Consider the following 16,897-nt stretch of genomic DNA (forward strand, 5'->3'; position numbering starts at 1 on the left):
GTTGTCAAATAGTTCACAGTATTCACAAGACTGGGTGAATAACTTTGCATGATGGGAGTAAAGCATGGAGAGATTGTTATTTCTCCAGTATTGTATCTTTTATAGATTCACATGCTTGAATCTTCCCCGTTGTCATGGTGGGAGTCCCATGGTAACAGTAATAAAAGCAATGCCTATCCATTAGTATTAAAGTCCATTGAAAAAAACAATAGCAATTGGTAGCCTATTCACTTTGATTTAATACAACCAAACTTCAGCCAATCAGAACAGAAACCCTAAAGCACTCTTTCCTGCAGAGCCACCATACCTCTGATTTCTTACCATACATTGTGTGCTAGGGAGTCTTCCTGAGCTCTGCTTATTCACCTTTTGACCTGCAGTTTCCAGTTCATTTGTACAGCTATCATTATCACCAGAGGTACGTTTTGTAAGGGTGTTAGGCTGTGTTTTTACACAGAACGTGTGATTTTAAAAGAGGGCTGTGGAAAATCTGGGCTCTATTCAGAGGATCCACACAAAGAATGCCTGTACTGTCTTTGTCCTAAACATCAGCCCAAGGAATTCAAGTTCTGCTCTACATTTTCTGCAAGAACCCTCTTAGATTGTGGGCAAAGATTACTTCTGTGGCTACAGAAGAAGGCTGTCTCTGACTCAGGCTCATAGAGTGAGGATAGGACTCCTACCACTTCTAGAAGAAGGAAAGGAGGAGATTCATCTCTCTCTAAAAAGGACTCTCAAAAATTTAGATCTCACATTAAGGAGACTAGTGAGGAGAACAGACCAAAGAAGGACCATGCTTGCTCTTCATCTTATCACTAGCAGTCAGATTCTACACCTCCATCTGCCTCTCCTACTCCTTTCAAAGAAATTTCCCCAAGAAAGAAAAATCACCTGTCAATGGCCTCATCAACGAAAACTTAACTGTTTGTCAAGGTCTGTCTCATCATCAGCAGCACTGTGGACGGCCATTTCCACAAAGTTGACAATAAAAACGACGACTGCAGTGACTTCATCAATGGGATTTGTGATGACTTTGTCATCCAAACCTTCTCCAACAAAGAGTTGATCGTGGAGGGCCCGACGATATGGACTGCGCCCACAGCTACACCTTCCACAAAGATTCTTGTCAGTGCAACTTCATTCATATCCCCCGTCGACCCCGCCAACGGCTCCCTCAATGGTAGGAAAAGGCGTAATTCATGTCCCGCAACCTCATTTATGCCTAAATATTTGCCTGAAATTTCCCCATTGCTTCCAGCTCGTCTCCTGCAGTATCAGGGATCAGAAGATGAGAGTATGTTTGGCCCTGCTTACAGCCCTTCACAGTTAAGGGGAAAATGTCAGGACTCAGAGGAAAATAATGAAGGTAACCAATCAGCACATACGGAAGGGGCTATTCTTTCTCTGATAAGGGGCATTCTTCCCAACAATTGGATAAGCTCCAGTAAAAACTATCCTTAAGAGGAACAGGAAGAAGATCAATATCATGTTCAGCAACAGTCTGTCAACTATCCTAGAACACTTTGATGGACTTGCGCATGATTTATAATTATTATAAAATAATTCTGGATGCCAGTCCAGGCTAGCCGCCTCCACTGGGACAGGAAGCGCTACCTGCAGCTCTTGCTCCGCAAAGCACACCCAGGCCTCAAAAGAACAAATTAATACCACTACCAATAATAATCCCAAAAACTTAATGACAGCGATGATCAGCAATTGGAAGAGGGAGCAATCTTATTGATTCCCACTGACAGATGAGTGGGATGATTATGTTGCACCAATGCCAGGCTTTACTACTCCACCTACGCTGCCTGTTGATTGTCGATTTCCATGACTTACTGGACAGGACGTCAGTCGTTTCGACCTTCCTACGCCTGTTAGGCAAACAGAGTGTTTCCTGTGATTTTAAACCAGGAACACAATGCACTAATAGATCAATTCCTATTGTAGACTTAATCTGGCATGATGGCTTGTAATTAATGAAGACACCAGCATTTGTGGCAGCTGTCGTTCCAAAACTAGACAAGAAATACAATGCTCCAGAAAGGTATCCTGTTTGTCTTATTGGTAATCCTCTACCGGACTCAGTAATCACGCAAGCAGCTCAGAGAGGGACTGTAGGAAGCTGGCTCTATATACTTTCTCAAAGTGAGAGATAGTGTGCACAGAGTCCAAGGGTTCCCCTTAGAGGTTGATAGTGGCAAAATTAGATAATACTAATGCTCTATTTTGTGGTAATGTGGTCGAGCAGTAGGCTTATCAGAGGGTAGTGTTAAGCATTTGTTGTACACACACAGGCAATAAATGAGGAACACACACTCAAAGACTTAACTCCAGGCCAATAGGTTTTTATATAGAAAACATATTTTTTTCTTAGTTTATTTTAGAACCACAAGATTAAAAATTCAGATAAGTACATAAATTGTAAGGTACTTGGCATAGGTAAGTATGGGACGTTGAATTAAAACAGCAATGTACACAGTTTTGGCAAAAATGGCAATAAGCTATTTTAAAAGTGGACACTGCAGAAGTCAACAGTTCCTGGGGGGGAGGTAAGTATTACTTTTTCAGGTAAGTAAAGCACTTAAAAGTTCAGTCTCTGGGACATAGGCAGCCAACCGTTGGGGGTTCAAGTAAACCCCAAACACCCAGCAACACAGGGCTGGTCAGGTGCAGAGGTCAGAACAGGGCCCAAATAGCATAGGCATCTATGGAGAATAGGGGTGCTCTGGTTCCCGTCTGCTAGCAGGTAAGTGCCTGCGTCCTCGGGGAGCAGACCAGAGGGGGTTTGTAGAACACTCATGGTGGGTCACAAACAAGCACATAAAATACACCCTCAGCCGCACAGGGGTGGCCGGGTGCAGTGTGTGAAGTAGATGTTGGGATTCAGATAGGAATCAATGGAGAGACCCAGTGGTCACTCTGGCGATGCAGGCAGGGCACAGGGGGTCTTCTCGGGTCAGCCACTGACTAAGCAGGGAAGATTGCTGCCTGCTGGTCACTCTTGCACCTGTAGTTGGGGTGTCTCAGGCCTGGGGGCTGCGTGTGCAGTGCTTCTTCCAGGCGCCTGGTTCCTTTGTTACCTGGCAGTCGTGGTCAGGGGGGAGCCTCTGGATCCTCTTTGCGAGCATTGCTGTGGGGTGCAGGGAGGTTGACTCAGGGTGTCCACGTCGTTGGAGTAGTCTGGGGTTCCTCTCTGCAGTGTTGGTTCTTCTGGACACAAGCTGGGGGCATCGAGCACAGAGTGTTGGGGACTCACGCTTCCCGAATGAGGCTGGAATCCCTCCAAAGATGGTTGTTTCTTGGACAGAGCCACTGTCCACAGGAGTTTCTTGGTCCTTTGCGTGCAGGTTGGTCCTCTGGGTCCTCAGAAGTCACTGGTCCCACTGAATGCGTTGCTGTGCAGGTTCTTTGAGTCTGGAGACAGGCAGGTATGGCTGGGGCCAAGTCAGTTGTTGTCTCCGTCATCTCTGCGGGGCTTTCAGATCAGCAGTCCTCCTTGTTTCAGGTCGTCAGGAATCTGGTTTCCTGGGTTCAGTGTCGCCCCCTAAATACTCAGTTTAGGGGTGTGTTTAGGTCTGGGGGCAGTAGCCAATGGCTACTGTCCTTGAGGGTGGCTACACCCTCTTTGTGCCTCCTCCATGTGGGAAGGGGGACACATCCCTAATCCTATTGGGGGGAATCCTCCAAAGCAAGGAGGATTACCTAAGGCACGGGTGTAGGAAAGTACCATCTTGCCTGGCATGTTACCCCCATTTTCACTGTATGTATGTTTGTTTTTGCCCATGTGTCACTGGGATCCTGCTAAGCAGGACCCCAGTGCTCATAATGTATGCCCTGTGTGGTGCCTAACTGTATCACTGAGTCTCTCCTAACCAGAACTTCAGTGTTTATGCTCTCTGCTTTCTAAAATTGTCACTGCAGGCTAGTGACTAATTTGACCAATTCTCATTGGCACACTGGAACACCCATATAATTCCCTTGTATATGGTACCTAGATACCCAGGGTATTGGGGTTCCAGGAGATCCCTATGGACTGCAGACAATTCTTACACAGGACTGCCACTGCAGCCTGAGTGAAATAACGTCCACGTTATTTCACAGCCATTTTTCACTGCACATAAGTTACTTATAAGTCACCTATATGTCTAACCCTCACTTGGTGAAGGTTAGGTGCCAAGTTACTTAGTGTGTGGGCACACTGGCACTAGCCAAGGTGCCCCCACATTGTTCAGGGCAAATTCACCGAACTTTGTGAGTGCGGGGACACCATTACACACGTGCACTACACATAGGTCACTACCTATGTGTAGCGTCACAATGGTACCTCCCAACATGGGCATGTAACATGTCTATGATCATGGAATTGTCCCCCCAATACCATTCTGGTATTGGGGGGACAATTCCATGATCCCCGGGGTCTCCAGCACAGAACCCGGGTACTGCCAAACTGCCTTACCGGGGTTTCCACTGCAGCTGCTGCTGCTGCTGCTGCCATCCCCTCAGACAGGATTTTGTCCCCCTGGGGTCTGGGCAGCCCAGTCCCAGGAAGGCAGAACAAAGGTTTTCCTCTGACAGAGGGTGTTACACCCTCTCCCTTTGGAAATAGGTGTGAAGGGCTAGGGAGGAGTAGCCTCCCCCAGCCTCTGTAAATGCTTTGATGGGCACAGATGGTGCCCATCTCTGCATAAGCCAGTCTACACCGGTTCAGGGATCCCCCAGCCCTGTTCTGGCGTGAAACTGGACAAAGGAAAGGGGAATGACCACTCCCCTGATCAGTACCTCCCAGGGGAGGTGCCCAGAGCTCCTCCAGTGTGTCCCAGACCTCTGCCTTCTTGGATTCAGAGGTGTTGGGGCACAATGGACTGCTCTGAGCGGCCAGTGCCAAGAGGTGGCGTCAGAGATCCCTCCTGATAGGTGCTTACCTCTTTCGGTAGCCAAGCCTCCTTTCTTAGTAGCCAAACCTCCTTTTCTGGCTATTTAGGATCTCTCCTCTGGGCTATTCCTTAGATAACGAATGCAAGAGCTCACCAGAGTTCCTCTGCTCTTCCCTCTTCGACTTCTGCCAAGGATCGACCGCTGACTGTTCCAGGACTCCTGCAAAACCGCAACAAAGTAGCAAGACGACTACCAGCAACATTGTAGCGCCTCATCCTGCCGGCTTTCTCGACTGTTTCCTGGTGGTGCATGCTCTGAGGGCTGTCTGTCTTCACCCTGCACTGGAAACCAAGAGGAAATCTCCCGTGGGTCGACGGAATCTTCCCCCTGCCAACGCAGGCACCAAACTTCTGCATCACCGGTCCTCTGGGTCCCCTCTCATCCTCATGAGCGTGGTCCCTGGAACACAGGAGCTGGGTCCAAGTGTCTCCCACAGTCCAGTGGCCCTTCTGTTCAAATTTGGTGGAGGTAAGTCCTTGCCTCCCCACGGCAGACAGCAAACCTGTGTACTGCGTGATTTCCAGCTGCTCCAGCTTCTGTGCACTTTTCCAGCACTTCCTATGTGCACAGCCTAGCCTGGGTCCCCAGCACTCCGTGCTGCATTGCCCAACTCGCTGAGTTGAAATCAGACGTCGTGGGACCCTCCTTTGTTTCTCTGAGTTGACCGCTGTCCTCAGATCTTCTAAGTGCCTGTTCCGGTACTTATCCGGGTGTTGCCTGCTTCTGTGGGGGCTCTCTGAGTCGCTGAGCGCCCCTCTGTCTCCTCCTCCTCCAAAGGACGACATCCTGGTACTTCCTGGCCCCCAGCAGCACCCAAAATCCTCAACTGCGACTCTTGCAGCTAGCAAGGCTTGTTTGCGGTATTTCTGCCTGGAAACACTTCTGCAACCTTCAGCGTGCCGTGGGACATCTTCCATCCAAAGGAGAAGTTCCTGGCCCCTTCCGTCGTTGCAGAATCTTCGGCTTCTTCCACCCGGAGGCAGCCTTTTGCACCTTCATCCGGGGTTTAGTGCTCGCTCCCCCCCCCCCCCCCCCCCCCCCAGACACTTTTGTGACTCTTGGAATCCCATATCACAACTATTCTGTCTTTCTGGTGTAGTAGGGTAACTTTACTCCTACTTTTCAGGGTCTTGGGGTGGGGTATCTTGGACACCCTTACTGTTGTTTTACAGTCCCAGGGACCCTCTACAACCTCCCGTAGGTCTCGGGTCCATTTGTAATTTGCATTCCACTTTTGGAGTATATGGTTTGTGTTGCCCTAGACCTATGTCTACCTATTGCATCCTATTGTGATTCTACATTGTTTGCACTACTTTTCTTACTGTTACTTACCTGTTTTGGGTTTGTGAACATATAGTTTGTGTATATTATTTACCTCCTAAGTGAGAGTATCCTTTGACATACTTTGGCATATTGTCACTAAAATAAAGTACCTATATTTTTAGTAACTCTGAGTATTGTGTTTTCTCATGATATAGTGCTATATGATATAAGTGGTATAGTAGGAGCTTTGCATGTCTCCTAGTTCAGCCTAAGCTGCTTTGCCATAGCTACCTCTATCAGCCTAAGCTGCTAGAAACACCTCTATTCTGCTAATAAGGGATAACGACCTGGCACAAGGTGTAAGTACCACAAGGTACCCACTAAAAGCCAGGCCAGCCTCCTACAAGGGGTCACCTCAGCTCAGGACACCTTAGGGGCTGTCCTGGCTGGAGGGTGACTCCTCCTTGTTTTTCTCATTATCTCCTCAGGACTTGACGCCAAAAGTGAGGGATGTGTCCAGGGGGCAGGCATCTCCACTACCTGGAGTCCCCTGGGGCATTGTAACACGAAGCCCTTAGCCTTTGAGGCTCACTGATAGGTGTTACAGTTCCTGCAGGGGTGAGGTGTGAAGCACCTCCACCCAGTGCAGGCTTTGTTTCTGGCTCTAGAGATCACAAAGGCTCTCACCCCAGGGGATCAGAAACTCGTCTCAGTGGCAGGCTGGCACAGACCAGTCAGTCTTGTACTGAAGGATTACAGGGGGCATCTCTAAGATGCCCTCTGTGTGCATTTCTTAATAAATCCAGCACTGGCATCAGTTTGGGTATATTATTCTGAGAAGTTTGATACCAAACGTCCCAGTGTTCAGTGTAGCCATTGTGGAACTGTTGAGTTTGTTTTGACAAACTCCCAGACCATATTCTTAATATGGCCACACTGTACTTACAATGTCTAAGAATAGACTTAGACACTGTAGGGGTATATTGCTCATGCAGCTGTGCCCTCACCTTTGGTATAGTGCACCCTGCCTTAGGGCTTTAATGCCTGCTAGAGTGGTGACTTACCTTTGCCACAGGCAGTATTTTGTGTGTGTGGCATCCTGAGGGGGATGCCATGTCGACTTTGCCTTTTTCTTCACACCATCACACACAATCTGCAATGGCAGTGTGCATGTGTTAGGTGAGGGGTCCCTTAGGGTGGCACAACACATGCTGCAGCCTTTAGGGACCTTCCCTGGTCACAGGGCCCTTGGTACTACTGGTACCTTTTACAATGGACTTATCGGTGTGCCAGGGGTGTGCCAGTTGTGGAAACAATCATACATTTTTAGTGAAAGAACAATGGTGCTGGGGCCTGGTTAGCAGGGTCCCAGCACACTTCAGTCAAGTCAGCATCAATATCAGGCAAAAAGTGGGGAGTAACTGCAACAGGGAGCCGTTTTTCTACAGGGACAAAAAATCCTGTGTCGCCATGCACAACTCCAGATAAGGAAGGCTGCCGGCTAGACAAAATCAGTAAGAGGTTCATCTATGACCGGTAGATGTAGTCTGACACCTCGCCACTGGATTTTCTTCCTAGATAAGAAAAAAGAGGCGAGAGAGATCCTGGTGGAAGGTGAAAAGGCTGCTTCAGAAATAATTGATGTGAATGGACATTTGTGAATGGACATCTCTTCTACAGCCTTCAGGCAATTGAATGGGGCTGCAGTATTGAGGTGCCAAGGGTGGCTAAGAGCCACATCTTTCCGCCCAGAAGTGCAGGCCAAGATATTGGACATGCCATTCGATGTAGAGTTCCTGTTTGGGAAGCATGTTGATGATGCCTTGCAGTCAGTACAGTCGGATACTGATAAGTCTCTGGTGAATTTGCAGCAGAGAAGGTTCCAGCCCTTTCGGGGCAGAGGTAGAGGGCAGTACACCTTCTGACTGCAATCTCAACAGCAGTTTCTGCTGTGTTTTCAACAAGGATTCCATTTACAGAAACCAGTGCAGTCTTACAGGCAAACAGCGGCCACATATTCTAGACGGCCAGGGCATCAACGCCCTTCAGCAGAAGGAAAACCTCAGGATAACAATAGAAGACAATGAAAGTTCTGCACACCCCTGTCACCACAGTCACATGCCAGATCAGCTACAACTTAATCAAAGTCTATCTTCAATCAATGGAAGCTCATATCTTCCAACAAGTGGGTGTTGGACATATTCCAGCACGGTCACACCCTGGAATTTGTTCAAAAACCTCACGATTTTCCTCCTCGGAAGACAACCCATCATTATCTTCCAGTTCTCAAAAGAGAAATAAAACTACTCTCAAAACACACAGTAGAGGAGTTGCCGCACAGCCAGCACAATCAGGGTTTTTAGTCTCACTTCTTATTGATTAAAAAGAAGTCAGGAAAGCAGTGTCAGGTAATGGAGCTGAGGTTATTGAACAAGTTCATCAAAAAGCAATCTTTGAGCATGGTTCCTCTGCAGGAGATGTTGCCGGCGATGGATACAGGGGACTTTCTCTTTTCCCTTGATCTAATGGATGCATACTTTCACATACTAATAAATCCAAAACAGAGAAGGTTTCCCAGGTTTGAGGTGGCAGGGTGCCATTATCATTTCAAGGTGCTCCCCTTTGGCTTAAGATCAGTCCCCAGGGTTTTCACCAAGTGTATGGCACCAGTTGGTAGCTTTCCTACGCAGGTCCGGTCACCAGGTGTTCCCCATCTGGACGATTGGTTGATCAAGGGTCCATCTTTCCACTTGGCAAAGAGGTTCACGAAGGCCTATCCACGTGTGTTCCAATCCCTGGGCCTCAGGCTCAACAGAGAAAAATCATCCCTTGTACCCTACAGGACGGTGGCGTTTCTGGGAGCAGTCCTAGATCCAACCTTTCAAAAGCCTTTCCCACAGAAGAGGGAATTACCAAATTGCAGGTGCTAACACACTTTGGGGGTTATTCTAACTTTGGAGGAGTGTTAATCCGTCCCAAAAGTGACGGATATACCACCAGCCGTATTACGAGTTCCATAGGATATAATGGACTCGTAATACGGCTGGTGGTAAATCCGTCACTTTTGGGACGGATTAACACCTCCTCCAAAGTTAGAATAACCCCCTTTATCTCTGCAAAAAAGTCAGTTTCTTTGAGGACATACAAATCCATGCTGTGGATGATGTCATCCTGCATCCTGTTGATTCCCAATTGCCGCCTAAGAATGAGACCTTCAGGAACCACTCGATGTACAGTGGGCACAATCTTGGGGTTCTTTTGAGGACAGTTGTGATGATCCCAGCAATGAGGTCAGCAGTGTCCTGGTGGACAGTAAAGGAGAACATCACTCAGGGTCTCTCCTTCCTGCCAGTGGCGCCCCAAATAGTAATGACAATGGATGCATCCATGGACGGATGCAGAGCACACCTACAGGATCAGGAGGTCCATGGAAAGTGGTCCACATAGGAACAATTATGGCACATAAATCTTCTAGAATTGAAGGAGATATTTCAAGGTCTTCAGGCTTTTCTTCTGAGACTGAGGTTCATCACTTCCAGTCAGAACAGACAACACTACCTCCATGTTTTATCTACAAAAACAGGGGGAGGTGGGATCTCAAGCTCTCTCGCTCCAAGCACAGCAAATATGGCAATGGCTAATAGCCAACAACATATCACTCAAAGTGGAACATATCCCAGAAGTGCAAAACGAGTGGGCCCATTCCCTCAGCAGAGAGATTAAGCAATGCAACAAATGGGAAATACATCAAAATCAATTGAAAAAGGTTTTCCAGTCTTGGGGGTATCCTACCCTTGACCTATTCACTACATACCTCATCAAAAGTTTTTTTGCCAGCAGATTACCTCAGCCTGGTTCTTGGAGAAATGCTTTCCACTTCTCATGAGCAGGGATGGTTGCTTTCGCATTACTGCCATTTCTGCTCATTCCAAATGTCCTACAGAAAATGAAAAGGGAGTCCTATTGACGAATTCTAATAGCCCCAGTGTGGGCCAGACAGTTTTGGTTCACTGAGCTTCATCGCCTATCAGAGTGCACACACATACAATTCACTCCAATGGAGACTCTTTTCCTAGTGAACCAGCACCAAGTGGTTCATCCACAAATTCAAACACTCATCTTGTCAGTTTGGCTCCTGAACACGCTGAATCAGAAGTTTCATAATTGCTGACGGATTCAAATCAATTCTCCAACAGGCACGAGCTCTGGCGACACTTAAATGTTATTCAGCTAAATGGAAGAGATTCTGCTCATGGTGTACTTCCTGGTGAATAGTGTTATTCTTTGTACTAATCTTTCATTCATCCCTAAGGTGCCTACCACATTTCCTCTCAATGAACCTATCATTTTGCCTTCTTTTTTCTCTAATCCATCTTTGTCAGCAAAGAGCCTTGCATTCGCTGGACATAAAGCATTGCTTTAAGTTCTACTTGCAAAGAATAAGAACTTTCTGAAAATCAAATCAATTGCTCATTTCTTTCTCTTCTCCAAGGAAGGCACAAGCCTTGACGTGGGCTAGCTTTGCTCAATGGGCATCCTCAACTATAGTCTTCTGTCATGAGATGGCTGAACGTCCATGGGCTACGAAGGGGACAGCTCACTCAAATCGAAAAGTTGCTGCATCATCAGCCCTATTCAAAGGAGTTTCTACACCAGATATCTGCAAGACAGCGACATGGGCGAACACCCATACATTCACAAAGCATTGCCTGGATGCCTGGAATATGGCTGATGTAGGGGTTGACCAGGCTACATTTGGAGGCTGCTCAGTGTGTGGCGGACACCTATGGTGTTACATCTTATACTGGGTCCAGGCAACCCTTATTAGATAGTGTTACAGTTTCTAGGTAGCCAGGGCTCTAGTGGTAGCTGTGGTGAGCAGCCAAGAATTATCTAGGTGGAGTGTGAAGCACTTGCAATACCACACTAACTTATCACACATGAAAGGAATCACAGTGTTGCAAAAAATAAAGCTACTTTATTAAAGGAACACCAAGCTAGATTACTATAGGCAAACATCCTTCTGGAGGTGAGTACGCACAAAATATACACAGGTAAGTATTAGGAAATAGCAAAAAACAGCAAGGTCCCTATGGGGGGGCGGGAACCACATATTAAAAAAGTGGAATGCAAGAACAGGTCCCCCACCAGAGGATATGGAGTAGTTATCCAAGGGCTAGGAGGGAGTGGAACCCCAAGAGGTAAGTATCTCGAAGACCCCCAGTGACCAGGAGAGCAGAGGTAAGTTACCTGGTCATCCCATAGGCTAACATGGGGACTCGAGAATGAAATATTGCAAAAGCAGGACCAGGCCAGTGGAACCTAACCGTCGATACTGGAAGAAGAGGACCTGCAAAAGAAGGGGACAGAGTCCAGTCCACACAGCAGTGTCTAGGTGGGGCAGGGGAGGCAATGCCCACCCTTCTGTGAGTGAAGATAAGGGTCGACAGTGGTGGATGAAGTCTAGCTGCGGAGTCCAGAAGCTGCAGTGGTGTCTCTGAAGTCACCTAGGAGCTGTCCCTCGATAGTTAATGAATTGCAGACAGTCAATGGTCAGGAGGACCACCAACAAGTGCAAGCAAATGCAAATGGAGCTGCTGCAGATTTTCAGAGCTGAAGAGGATCAGCAAGGTCCTGGGGACTCGACCTGTGGAGGGGAGTCCAGCAAACAAGAAGCAGTCAAAGCCCCCACGAGCAACCCACTGGCAGTAGGCACAGTGAGTCGCAGTGAGGCCCAGGCAGCACACCAGAAGAGGAGTCCCACATCACTGGAGCAACAGAGAAGAGACTGTCTTTCCAGAGGTAAAGTCCTGTGGCTGGGCTACTTGGTGCCAGAAGATCTCTCTGAGCAGGACTCAACAAGCCTTGTTTGCTGCAACAGTTGGAATGCACAGGGGTTCTGTCTTGGAGGAAGACTCAATGGCTAACCGTCTCCCAAGTTGTACAGAAGGCAAAGAGGACCTAGAGGACCCCTAAGAACCACCACAATTGTTGGAGAATCTTCGTAGGTCCAGAGGACAACAGATCCCAGCAAGCCGTATGTTGTTGCCTTGGGTGTGTGCAGATGCATGGGAGTGACTCCTTCACTCCTAGCGAGATTCCTTCTTGCTTCTTTGCTGCAGCTTAAGTCTTGCCCACCCCAGAGGATGCACAGCTGTGGAAATGTTGCAAGGTGCCGACAGAAGCCATAGAAACAATGCTGTAAGGAGAGGTTGTCTCGGTGTTGCAGTCATGTTCGGTTCCTGTGAAGTCCAGCAACTGTTCTAGTGGCGAGGAGGAGAGGTAGTTGCAGAGGAATCCTGGCGGAGTCTTGCATGCTGAATCTGGGGACCCACCCGCAAGGGAGTCTCCTAACAGCCCAGAAAGGGACTTGGTCACTTTGCAAGGAGACACCCTATCAGAGGGCGTCACTGACATCATCTGCTTAACCTGACCAGTCAGATGCTCCTAGGGGCCTCCACCCATCTTGTTGTCAAGATGGAAGAATAAAATGGCCACCAGGAGAAGTTCTGGGCACCACCCCTGGGGTGGTGATGGGCAGGGGAGTGGTCACTTTATTTGTGAGCAGTTTAGCTCCAGAGAAGGGACCACAGGATCCCTGGACTGGAGAAAACCGGATTATGCCAGAAGGGCACCAAATGTGCCCTCCAAATCTAACCAGTCGCGTGGGGAGGCCACCCCTCCCCAGCGTTGTAACACCTATTTACAAAGGAGAGGGTTTGCACCCCTCTCCCACAAGAAATCCTGGTCAAGGAGCATCAAGGCAGAATCCTGTTTGAGGGGCTGCAGCCACGCGGGATACTCGCAGACCCTGAAAGACTGATAGGAGCAATACTGGGGAGTCCTCTAATGATCCCCCAGAGTGCATGGAATCATGCCACCAATACTGATGATAGTACTGTGGTATGATTCTGACTTGTTTGATCCCAAACATGCCTAAGTTCAGAGTTACCATTATGTAGGTGGACCATAGGTAGAGACCTATGGCCAGTGCATAGCTAAAATGGCTTCCCCGCACTTACTAAGTTCAGGGAATTGGAACTGGAGTTCGTAGGGACATCTCTGCTCTTGCAGGGGTGCCCACACACACAGGGACCTGCACTATGCTCTTAGGGCTGGAAGGGTCTATCATAAGGGTGACTTACAGTGACCTGGTGTAGTGACCAGCAGTGAAAGGGTGCATGCACCTTTTTACACAGGCTGCAAATGGCAAGCCTGCAGTGACAGTTTTCATGGGCTCCCATGGGTGGCATAACACATGCTGCAGCCCATGGGGGACCCCTGGTGTACCAATGCCCTGGGGACCCAACTACCACATACAAGGGACTTGCAGGGGTACGGAAGTATGACAATTGTAGGGTGTAAAGGGTACCAAGACTAACATTTTGAGGAGAGAGCACAATCACTGAGGTCCTGGTTAGCAGGATCCCTGTGAAAACAGTCAAAGCACACTTGGCAAAAAGTGGGATTAACCATGCAAAAAAGAAGAAAGGACTTCCCTATACCCAGGCCTCTTCTACCCCCCCACCCAAAAGGACAGTAAGACTAACCTTACCCATTTGAGTCTTCATTGTCTAAGTGGAAGTATCTGGAGAGTCCATCTGCATTGGAGTGGATTAATCCCAGGTCTTGTTCCACTGTAAAGTCTAGTCCCTGTAGGGATATGGACCACCTCAACAATTTGGGATTTTCACCTTTCATTTGCTTAAGCCATAGGAGGGACCTGTGGTCCGTTTAGACAAGGAAGTGAGTGCCAAACAGGTATGGCCTCAGCTTCATCATGGCCCAGACCACAGCAAAGGCCTCCCTCTCAGTGGCTGACCTATGCTTTTCTCTGGGGGCCAACCTACTTATAAAAGCAACAGGTTGATCAAAGCCCTCTTCATTAGGCTGTGATAGTACTGCTCCTATTCCTATGTCAGCAACATCGGTCTGGCCAATACATTGTTTCGAATAGTCAGGGCTTCTTAGAATGGGAGCAGAGCACATGGTCTGTTTCAGGTCATCAAAGGCTTTCTGGCAGCTAGTGTCCACAGGACTTTCTTGGCAATCCTTTTGGATGTCAGGTCATTTAGGGGAGCAACAATAGAGACATACCTTTCATTAACCTTCTTTAGTCCCTATTCAGGCCTAAAAAGGCTCTGACTTGGGTTTGAGTGGTAGGGGCAACCCAATCCATGATGGTTTGGATTTTGCCCGGTAGTGGCAGAATTGTGCCCCACCTACCAGGTGGCCCAAATAAACCACTTTTCCCTGCCTTATCTCGCATTTGGATGGATGCATTGATAGTGAGGCCTGCCTTTTGTAAGACCTCTAGCACAATTCCCAGGTGAACCAGGTGGAGCTAAAGACAGCTATATTGTCTCTATAAGTAACACTGAAGCTTTCCAAGCCTTGCAGCACTTGGTTCACCAACCTTTGAAATGTTGCTGGGGCATTCTTCAAACCAAAGGACATCACTGAGAAGTGATAATGCCCATTAGGTGTTGAGAATGCTGTTTTGGCATTTGCAGCATCAGATAACCTGATCTGCCAGTATCCTGCAGTCAAGTCAAATGTGCTAAAATACTTGGCTGGAGCCAAAGTATCTTATTAATTCATCTGCCCTTGGAATTGGTTGGGCATGAGTCCTGGTGACTGCATTGCTCCCTCTGTAATCAACACAAAACCTCATTTCTCCTTTTCCATTTTGTGAATGAGGCTTGGGTACCAAGACTACATGACTCATCCAAAGGGCTGTCTGAAGGCTCGATGACTCCCAACTCTATCACCTTTGGCACCTCCGTTTTGATGCATCCTCTGACATGGTCAGGCTGCTTCTAGATTTTACTTTTTACAGTCTGTCACCTGTCTTAATATCATGTTCACACCAGGTGGTATGTCTATGGGTCAAAGATAAGAGTTGTGAGAACTGACCGAGGAGATTTCTGCAGTCAGATTATTGCTGGTCAGTGAGGCAGTCAGCAAGGACTACTCCCTCCACTAAACCATCAGCTGGGTTGTGGGAGAAGAGATCAAAGAGAGGGTCACTCTCTTCTTCCTGGCCTTCATCAGAGGCCATGGGTAAAGTTGTGTCAGTCCTGTCAAAAGGCTTCAGGTGATTCGCATGGAGCACCCTTTGGGGGCTTCCAGGAGTGCTCAGGTCAAACAAATACGTGACCTCACCCTACTCTACAATGGTGTTGGGGGCACTCTTCTTACCTTGGAGTGCCGTGGGAGCCACAGACTCCAGGACCCACACTTTCTGTCCTGACTGATAAACAGTCAGCACAGCCTTTTGGTAATGCCACTGGTTTTGCAGTTTTTAGTTGGCCTCAAGGTTTTTGGATGCCCTCTTCATGTGCTCTGCCATTCTAGATCTTTTGGCCTAGTACGTAATCTACTGTGTCTTGCTTGATGGGTTTGATAGTTTGCTCCCAACCCTCTCTTATAAGAGCAGGTGGGCCACTAACTGGTGCTCAAACAGAAGTTCAAATGGGCTATAGCCTACTCCCTTCTGTGGAACTTCCCTGTAGGCAAAGAGGGGGCAAGGCAGCAAGACATTCCATCTCCTCATGAGTTTTTCAAAGAGTCCTAGGATCATGTCTTTTTGTAAGGTGGGGTTGAATCTTTCAACTAAACCATTTGTTTGTGAATGGTAAAGAGTGGTGAATTTATGTCACACCACATTCCTTCCATATAGCTTTCAGGTATGCGACATGAAGTTTATACCTCTGTCTGACACCACCTCCTTAGGAAAACCCACCCTGAAGAAAATTCCAAGGGGGGCCTTGGCCACTGCAGGTGATGTAATGGTCCTAATGAGAATTGCGTCTGGGTACCTGGTAGCATGGCTCACTACCCCCAGTATAAATATGTTCCCAGATGCAGTTGGAAGGTCTAAGGGGTCAACAGTGTTTATCGCTACTCTCTCAAAGGGTACCCCACCAACTGGCAGTAGAATTAAGGAGGCCTTTGGAGTGCCACCTGTCTTGCCACTGGCTTGACAAGGTAATACAGGATCAAAAACCTCCTTTGTGCCTTCAGACATATGGGGCCAGTGAAAGTGAGAGACAAGTCTGTCTCAAGACTTGCTTTGCCCCTAATGGCCTGCAAGGAGAATATCATGTGCCAAGGTCAATAACAACTCCTTAAACCTTTGAGGAATGACCAACCTCCTGGTTGCACCAGGTTTGGGTCCCTTGCCTCGGAATAAAGGAGGCCATTGTCCCAGTAGGCCTTATGGGTCCCACTGATATCCCCTACTTCCTGATCAGCAGCTTGCTGCCTCAGGCTTTCCAGGGAAGGACAGGGCTTCTGTCCCAGGCTAGGTTCCTCCCTGTTGGGTCCTCCTGCACCTAAGAGCTCAGCTGTATCAGTTTTAAGCTCCTCTGGTTTAGGTTCCACCCAAGGGGCAGATTCTTCTCCCTCAGGAGTTAGATCCTCACCTAAAACTTGGACCGGGGGTAATTTCTTACACTGCATGCCTTTCTCCTGGGTCTTATTTCCAGGTAGTGCTCCTTGCTCACTGTCTCTTGGCCTGCACTCTTGTTAGTGCAAAGATATGCCCAGCAGTGCTGCATGGGCTTCCAACTCCACTTTAGACCAGGCTGAAGTCTCCAAATCAGTCTCCAGAGGATACTACAACTTTCTTTGAGCCAGTAAACCCTTCCTCCCCACTAAGGTCGACAAAGGCCATGGGGTTGCACTGAGTGTT

This window comes from Pleurodeles waltl, chromosome 6 (genome assembly GCF_031143425.1).
Source record: "Pleurodeles waltl isolate 20211129_DDA chromosome 6, aPleWal1.hap1.20221129, whole genome shotgun sequence".
Taxonomy (NCBI): domain Eukaryota; kingdom Metazoa; phylum Chordata; class Amphibia; order Caudata; family Salamandridae; genus Pleurodeles; species Pleurodeles waltl.